The 7,259-nt window shown below is 37.6% G+C and overlaps 1 pseudogene; it reads right to left on the bottom strand.

Moving 5' to 3' along the window:
* Positions 1-4,613: 4,613 nt before the first annotated feature.
* Positions 4,614-5,983, bottom strand: LOC110192361 (transmembrane protein 69 pseudogene; annotated as a pseudogene).
* Between the last annotated feature and the right edge of the window lie 1,276 nt (positions 5,984-7,259).

Raw genomic sequence — 7,259 nt, 5'->3', positions numbered from 1 at the left:
GTAAAATGGGAGGATAATAATAACATCTACTCACAGGGTTGTTGTGAGGATGAAATGAGATAATATTTGCAAAGCACATGATTGGCACGTAGTAGACACCTAATAAATGCTCGTTCGCTTTCCGTCTCTTAGTAGACAATAGCCAGTCTTCAACAGCTAGCCACTTAGTAGTCCTTTGTGTCTGTATTCTTTTTAAATTTTTAATTAATTTTTAAAATTAACTAGTATTTATTTTTTAACTCTCACTTCATGGGGGAAAAGAGGAGACAAAGAAAAACAAAACTCTTCTAACAACTATGCAGACAAGAAAAGAATATTTCCACGCTAACCACATCCAAAAGTATTTGTCTCATTCTGTATGCCTAAGTCATCACCTCTATACAAGGAAGTGGGTAACAGCGGGACACCCTTAACTAAAGGCCTAAATTATGTTGATCAGAAACCCAGTCAGATCCCAAGATTGATGCGAGAAGCTCTCTCACAATTCCCACAACTGAATAAAGTTTTCTTACAAGGCAGAAGCTGGAAAAGATCCATAAGCGAATAGAAAGGGAAGTGAGCTAGCTCCAGAACTGAGTCACAAGACGGAGTCAGTATGGTTCACTCAGTTTCCACTACCACTTGCTATTCTAATCCCCCCAATTCCCTCACATCCCTCATCATTAGTCCTCTGGAATCATAATTGGTCATTGTGTTGATCGGAGTTTTTATGTTTTTCAAAGTTTTTGGTTTTCAAGATATTATTATAGTATAAACCGTCCCCTTGGTTCTGCTCACTTCACTCTGTATCAACGCATACAAGTCTTTCCAGGTTTCTCTGAAACCATTCCCTCCATCATTTCCTATGGCACAATAGTATTTCATTGTATTTACATACCATTTTGGCCAAATGACTATTTTGATGGAGCTACTGGTCAGTAGCCAACCTTTCCCATTTGCCCACATTCTCTCACTCTCCCCTTTCCCTCCCTCAATATCTTGCATTTATAAATATATATATATATATACTTTTATATATAAATCCTTTGTCTGCCATGATTGAATGAAGCTCCTTGAAAGCCAGTATTGTTTCACTTTTTAAATTTTTTATCCCTAGCTCCTAGCACAGTGACTGACCTAGAGGAGGCATTTAATAAATACTTGATTGATTTGCTCACTCTAGAAACAAAGTCTAGCCTTTGCTCATTTACTACAGAAAAAAATATATATATATATAATATATGTATATACATATACGTGTGTGTGTGTGTGTGTGTGTGTGTGTGTGTGTATAGGCTAGAATGCAAGCAGAGGTAGAACCACAGTGAATAGGGGAATTCAGAATGAAGATGAAGGTTTTTCAAATACCTTACCCCTAAGTATCATGCCCTCAGGTCACGAAGAGTATTATTTCAACATTACCTCAATTAGTCTTCACCACAATCTTGTGTGATATGTACTAACAGCTGACACTCCTGCAGCACTTTATGGCTAACAAAGCCCTTTTCCCATGATCTCATTTGCACTTAATGAAAATCCAGGGGCAGCTAGGTGGCACAGGGGATAGAGCACTGGCCCTGGATTCAGGAGGACCTGAGTTCAAACTCAGCCTCAGACACATAACACTTACTAGCTGTGTGACCCTGGGCAAGTCACTTAACCCCATTGCCTAGCCAAAAAAAAGAAAATCCATTTGGTCAGTTAGGCAAAGAGCATTGTCCTCATTTTGTTGCTGTCGTTCAGTCATGTCCAACTCTTTGTGACCCCATTTGGGGATTTCTTGGCAAAGATATAGCATTGTTTTCCATTTCCTTCTCCTGCTCATTTTATAGATGAGGAAACTAAGGCAAACAGGGTTAAGTGACTTGCCCAGGGTCACACAGCTAGTAAGTGTCTGAGGCCAGATTTGAACTCAGGAAGATGAGTCTTCCTAACTCCAGGCCCAGCAATCTATCTACTGCACCACCTAGGTGCTCAGGCCAACATGCCAAAGGTAAAAACAAACCCCAATCATTACTAAGGGGTCCCCTACTGTCCTAAAAGGCATCTAATAATAGTGAGGGCTTATAGAAAACACTTTAAGGTTTATGAAGTGATATTTATATATATATATATATATATATATGCATATATATGCATATATGTATAAATATATGTAATCTCATTTAATACATCATCATGAGTGCTGTTATTATTACCATAAAAAGAAGGCATCATGCTACTCTTTAAATTATTCCATCACTTTAAAAAATTTAAATAGAAGGACATTGTGGGGTAGTAGAAAAAAAACAGACCAGCAATTAGAAAACCAGGCTTCTAGTTCCCAGTCAACGACTAACCTCATTTGTGATCCCTAAGCTTTCTCATACATAACAATAATAATAATAATAATAATAATAATAATGATGATGACTTACATTTCAATAACACTTAAAAGTTTACACAATTATTTCCTCATTATCTCAGTTTCACAGATGAGGAAACTGAAACTCAGAAATGTGTGCCCATAGGCACACTGCTAAGAAGTATTCAAGCCAGGACTCAAATGTCCTGACTTCAAGCCCTCTGCTATTTCTGCTACATCACACTGTCTCCCTGTGTAAAAAAGAGTTGAACTACAACGTCTTAAAATTCCCTTCTAGCTCTAAGGTCCTGTTTGGATGGATATAGATTTATTCACCAAATGCTGGAACACAAATGTGAAGAAATATTTGTTATGATTGTTTGACTTAGCTTTTCTGGTATCTGGTGATTTTGTTTTGTTTAACATATATTTGGCAATAGTCTGTTTTTAAAAGTTGGGTTGTAAAATGCTACATCATGCAGAAATCTCCTGAGAGAGTTAATTAGGCTGAACTGGGTGAAGAGACAATCGTGTCCAGTGCTCCAGGAATAACAAACTGGTGAGAATCTCAGATCTGAGACAGAACAGAAGTAGAGGGAGGTGGTTGTCTCAGATGGCACAGCATAGCTAAGAACTGGGGAGAACTTTGTTCCTATTCTCCACGATTAGAAATAAGCAGGCTGCATGAACTATATGAGACATTTACTGTCAAACAAACTGATATTGCTACCACTTTAACTAAATAGCAGCTGAGAACAGGCTGGGGCCAATAGATACCAGCCATGAAAAAATCTAAGGCAACCAGAGTAGCAACATAAAATTTTAAATACATCAAATTAAAGGGCTTTTGAACAAAACCAATACTTCAAGAATAAGAAAGGAAGCTATCTTTAACAAAAAAAAACCCTTTCCATCAAATATTGCTGATAGAAAGTCTGATATTTAAGCTATGTCAAGAAATAATGCAAATATATGACCAAGAACCAAATAAAGTGGTCAAAGGATAAGAACAAAGTTTTCAAAAGGAAAAAATGCTATCAACTATTGTATAAAAGATTAGTCCAAATCACTAATTATAAAAGAAACATAAATTTAAAATAGCACACATATTACATTGGCAAAGATGGCAAAAGATGGAAATGCTTGAAGCCAACAGTCATAGTAAAGGCTTAAAGACCTAAGAGAATACAGTATGCTAATATAATGTGAATGAAACCTTATGAAATGGTCTAAATATCTTCTAGAAAACAACTTGAAATTATGTTGAAAAGGTAATGTCTGTACTCTTTGATCCAGAGAGCCCACTACTAGGAATACTTAGTAGTACCTCGAGGAGATCAAAGACAGAAAGGATAGATAGGTGTTTCTCTCTCTCTCTCTCTCTCTCTCTCTCTCTCTCTCTCTCTCTCTCTCTCTCTCTCTCTCACACACACACACACACACACACACACACGTACATATATTTATATATGTATACACACATGAATATATGTACATGTGCAAATATATACATGTGTACATACATATAGAGATATTGTAGATGTTGATGTCGATGTAGAGATAGATATAAGTGATGTAAGTGACATGGATGTAAGTAATATCTATATCAAAGGAAATAGACATAGATATGGGTATTGATCTTGATATCAATCTATCTCAAAACTAGTCTTAAAACTGATCTTGATCTCAAAATCAATCTATCTATATCTTGATTTTCTCAATCTTGATGATCTCAGGGATATTGATAATACCATATATTGATCTTGATATTCTGTGTCTATATGAAAAAAAAATTTTTTTGCTCTTGCCAAGCAATGCTTTGTGGTCTTCATTTGATCATTTTTAAAAATGCTTTACAGTTAATTTATAAACAGTAAGAAAAAAACCCAGCAACTCATGAACTACATCCTAAAGACACATATGACAGTAAGTGTGGGCTATCACCAAGCTCTCCAGAGCCTCAGAAAGAACATGATTTCCAAAGTGAAGCAAACAGCTGCTGCAGAGATTATAGATAAATAGAAAACAAAAAATGAGACCTCCAGAAACATATGAATGAGGTTATTAATAGCTTGATCATTATTAATTAGGGTTAATTTTAATAAATTAATTGATTAATCTGATAGGGCAATAGGCTTTACTCAGCCTGATTGGGCCATTTAGGGCCAGTTTCTAGATAAAATTTTTTAATCATCAAAGTGATTACAAATTTTAAAAAATGCTACTAGAGTCACTACTGTTGTCTAGGCTTCCAGTTAGGATAGTGTGGCAGGAAGAATACTTCACTCTATTATGTAGCCCCACAGCCTATGATCACCATGACAATGGCTTCAATGAGTCTCTCAAAAATAAGCAAAGTGAACCATGAAAACACCATGGATGCCCTATTACTGGCTAAATATGCCTGGCTTAGTTAGACTGTCTTCTGACAGAGTACATCCCTACCTGATCCTTCCCAGGAAACACTGGAAGAAAATTGGCTCCATAGGCCATCTGAGAAAATTTCAATACAGGGATGTAGATTTCAGTCACCATCATGATCATTGGTGGAACCATGAAGACGGCCATTTAGTCAAAGCTGTGTACAGGGCTGACTTTGGGTTGTCTAGCAGGTAAGTGTGAATGCTTGGTAGCCTTGCTGGGACCACAGCGAGCTTCTTAAAACAGCATGAAGATGTGTGATATCCTTAATCCCCATTCTCAGATCCTTGACCAGACATGAGAAACAAAGATCTCAGAAGAAAAGAGGAACTGTTCTGAAGAGGAGTCCTCAGGACACAAGAGGTATCTGCCTTCTATATAACCAAAATTTTCATAACAATATATTTTGTGATGATAGTATAAACCTCAAAGCTTCTTAAGAGTAAAACTATCTTTTTTTTGCTTGAATTTGTATTTCCAGTGCTTAGCACAATGCCTAGACATACTGTGCACTTAATAAATTTTTTATCAGCCAAGATCTATCTATCTAGCCATCTAAAACATGGAGGCAATGTAATGTGGGGGGAAAGGGCACATGCTGCCTTCTTTGAACATGCCCTTAAATTGTATTAAAAATACAACTAGACCACAAATAGATATTTAACCCTAATAAAGGAGAGGTCTAAATTACTAATTTACCTCAACACTTCAAGTTTCTCTGGAGTGAGTCTTCTTCCACTAACACAGACTGTACCCCTGCTGGATTTAATAGACAGTCAACAAAAGTTGTTATACCCTGCAGTCAACCTAATGATGAGCCTGTCTAAATTTAACTAGGTGCACCTCAGATAACTGACACAATAGTCCACCACTAGGGCTAGTCACCATATTCCAGCTTGGTAAGACCTGTTAAAGTTTGCATTCAATCTGTTGGCATAGCTTTCAAGAGCTCAAACCACTTGCATATCATGATAAGTCATTGAAGTAGGACTTTAATTTTTATATAATAATGTTAAACTCACCAACATATCTTAAAGCCATTCAACATTCTAAGCTCTGCTGTTCGTCAGAAACTCCAAGGGTCTTTCCCTTCCAGACTGATTCTTTTGTGAGGGCAAACTAGGTCATCTTTTGCCTCAATTCTTGCCTAGCCTTTAATTACTGGGCATTGCCTCAGACAAACTGAGACCTAGGAAGGACCTTAAAAAGGTCAAGGTCTCCTACTGCATCCTGGGCCATCGCCAATCATCTCAACCTGTGGCTTGCCACTGGACTCCGAGGACTGAAGGAGAGGGTGAGGCTACGCAGCTCTGCCTCCCTTAAATCCAATTCACTCGCAAGTCGAGACAACACATGCCTGATGGAGAATGAAGTCCAAACAGCAACAAGCTCTGCTGTTAGTCAGCCTCGCTGCTTTGTCCTGGAGAGTGCACAAAGTGACAACTGAGGCAGGTGTAAGAATTTGCCCTTCTCCACAGAAGGTCCCCAGCCCTTATTCCTTCTGGGTTACAGTGACTGGATTTCATTCACCTTTTCCCTGTCTCAGGATGGAGCTAGTGTGTACACCACCCTATGTTCTACAACAAGGCTGGTGACTTTTGAAGAGTCTTTTCTGAGACTGTGAAGAAACACTAGCACCTCTTTTCATGAGCCCTTCCAATTCCCATCACACCCAATATCTAGTGCCCAACCAGGCAAATTGTCTTTAAGCTTTGACAAGCCTAAAAAATAGTAATATCTAAAAATAACAGCTAACACTTATATAGATGCTTACTATGTTCCAGGCACTGTGCTAAGCACTTTACAATTATCTCATTTGATTCTTACAACAACCCTGGGAGACAGGTGATATTCCTTAGATGAGGAAACTGAGGCAAACAGAGGTTAAGTCAGGACAACATTGTACTTAGAAACAGCAATACTGTACAGTGATCAACAGCGAATGACTTAGCTATTCTCAGCAACACAAAGATTCAAGACTATTCCAAAGGACATGTGATGAAAAATGCTATCCACCTCCAGAGAAAGAATCGATGGAGTCTGAATGCAGATCGAACTTTATTTTTCTTGGGTTTTTTCTTTTTCTTCTTGGTCTGTGTGTTCTTTCACAAAATGGCTAATATGGAAATGTTTTGCATGACTGTACATGTATAATCTATATCAAATTGCTTACCTTCTCAAGGAGGGTGGTAGGGAGGGAGAGGGAATTTGGAACTCAAAATTTTTTTAAAGTATGTTAAAAAATTGTTGAATATAATTGGGAAAATTAAATATAAATTCAAAAATAAAAAAATAGAGGCTAAGTGACTTGCTAAGGAGGCACGCAGCTAGTAAATGTCTGATTTGAACTTAGATCATCTTCGTGATTCCAGATTTGGTACTCTATTCCCTGAGCTACCTAGCTGCCCCAGACACTAAAAACACAAGAGGAGAGGGACAAAATCTTGCAGCTTTCAGCAGAAGTTCATTAAGCATAGCAAAGCCTACGTCCCCATTATGTAGTAGTATACATGTG

The sequence above is a fragment of the Phascolarctos cinereus genome, unplaced genomic scaffold (genome assembly GCF_003287225.1).
Source record: "Phascolarctos cinereus isolate Bilbo 61053 unplaced genomic scaffold, phaCin_HiC Scaffold_3;HRSCAF=262, whole genome shotgun sequence".
Classification (NCBI taxonomy): domain Eukaryota; kingdom Metazoa; phylum Chordata; class Mammalia; order Diprotodontia; family Phascolarctidae; genus Phascolarctos; species Phascolarctos cinereus.
Note: the sequence above shows the minus strand (reverse complement) of the source record. Positions and strands in the feature narration are given on the sequence as shown.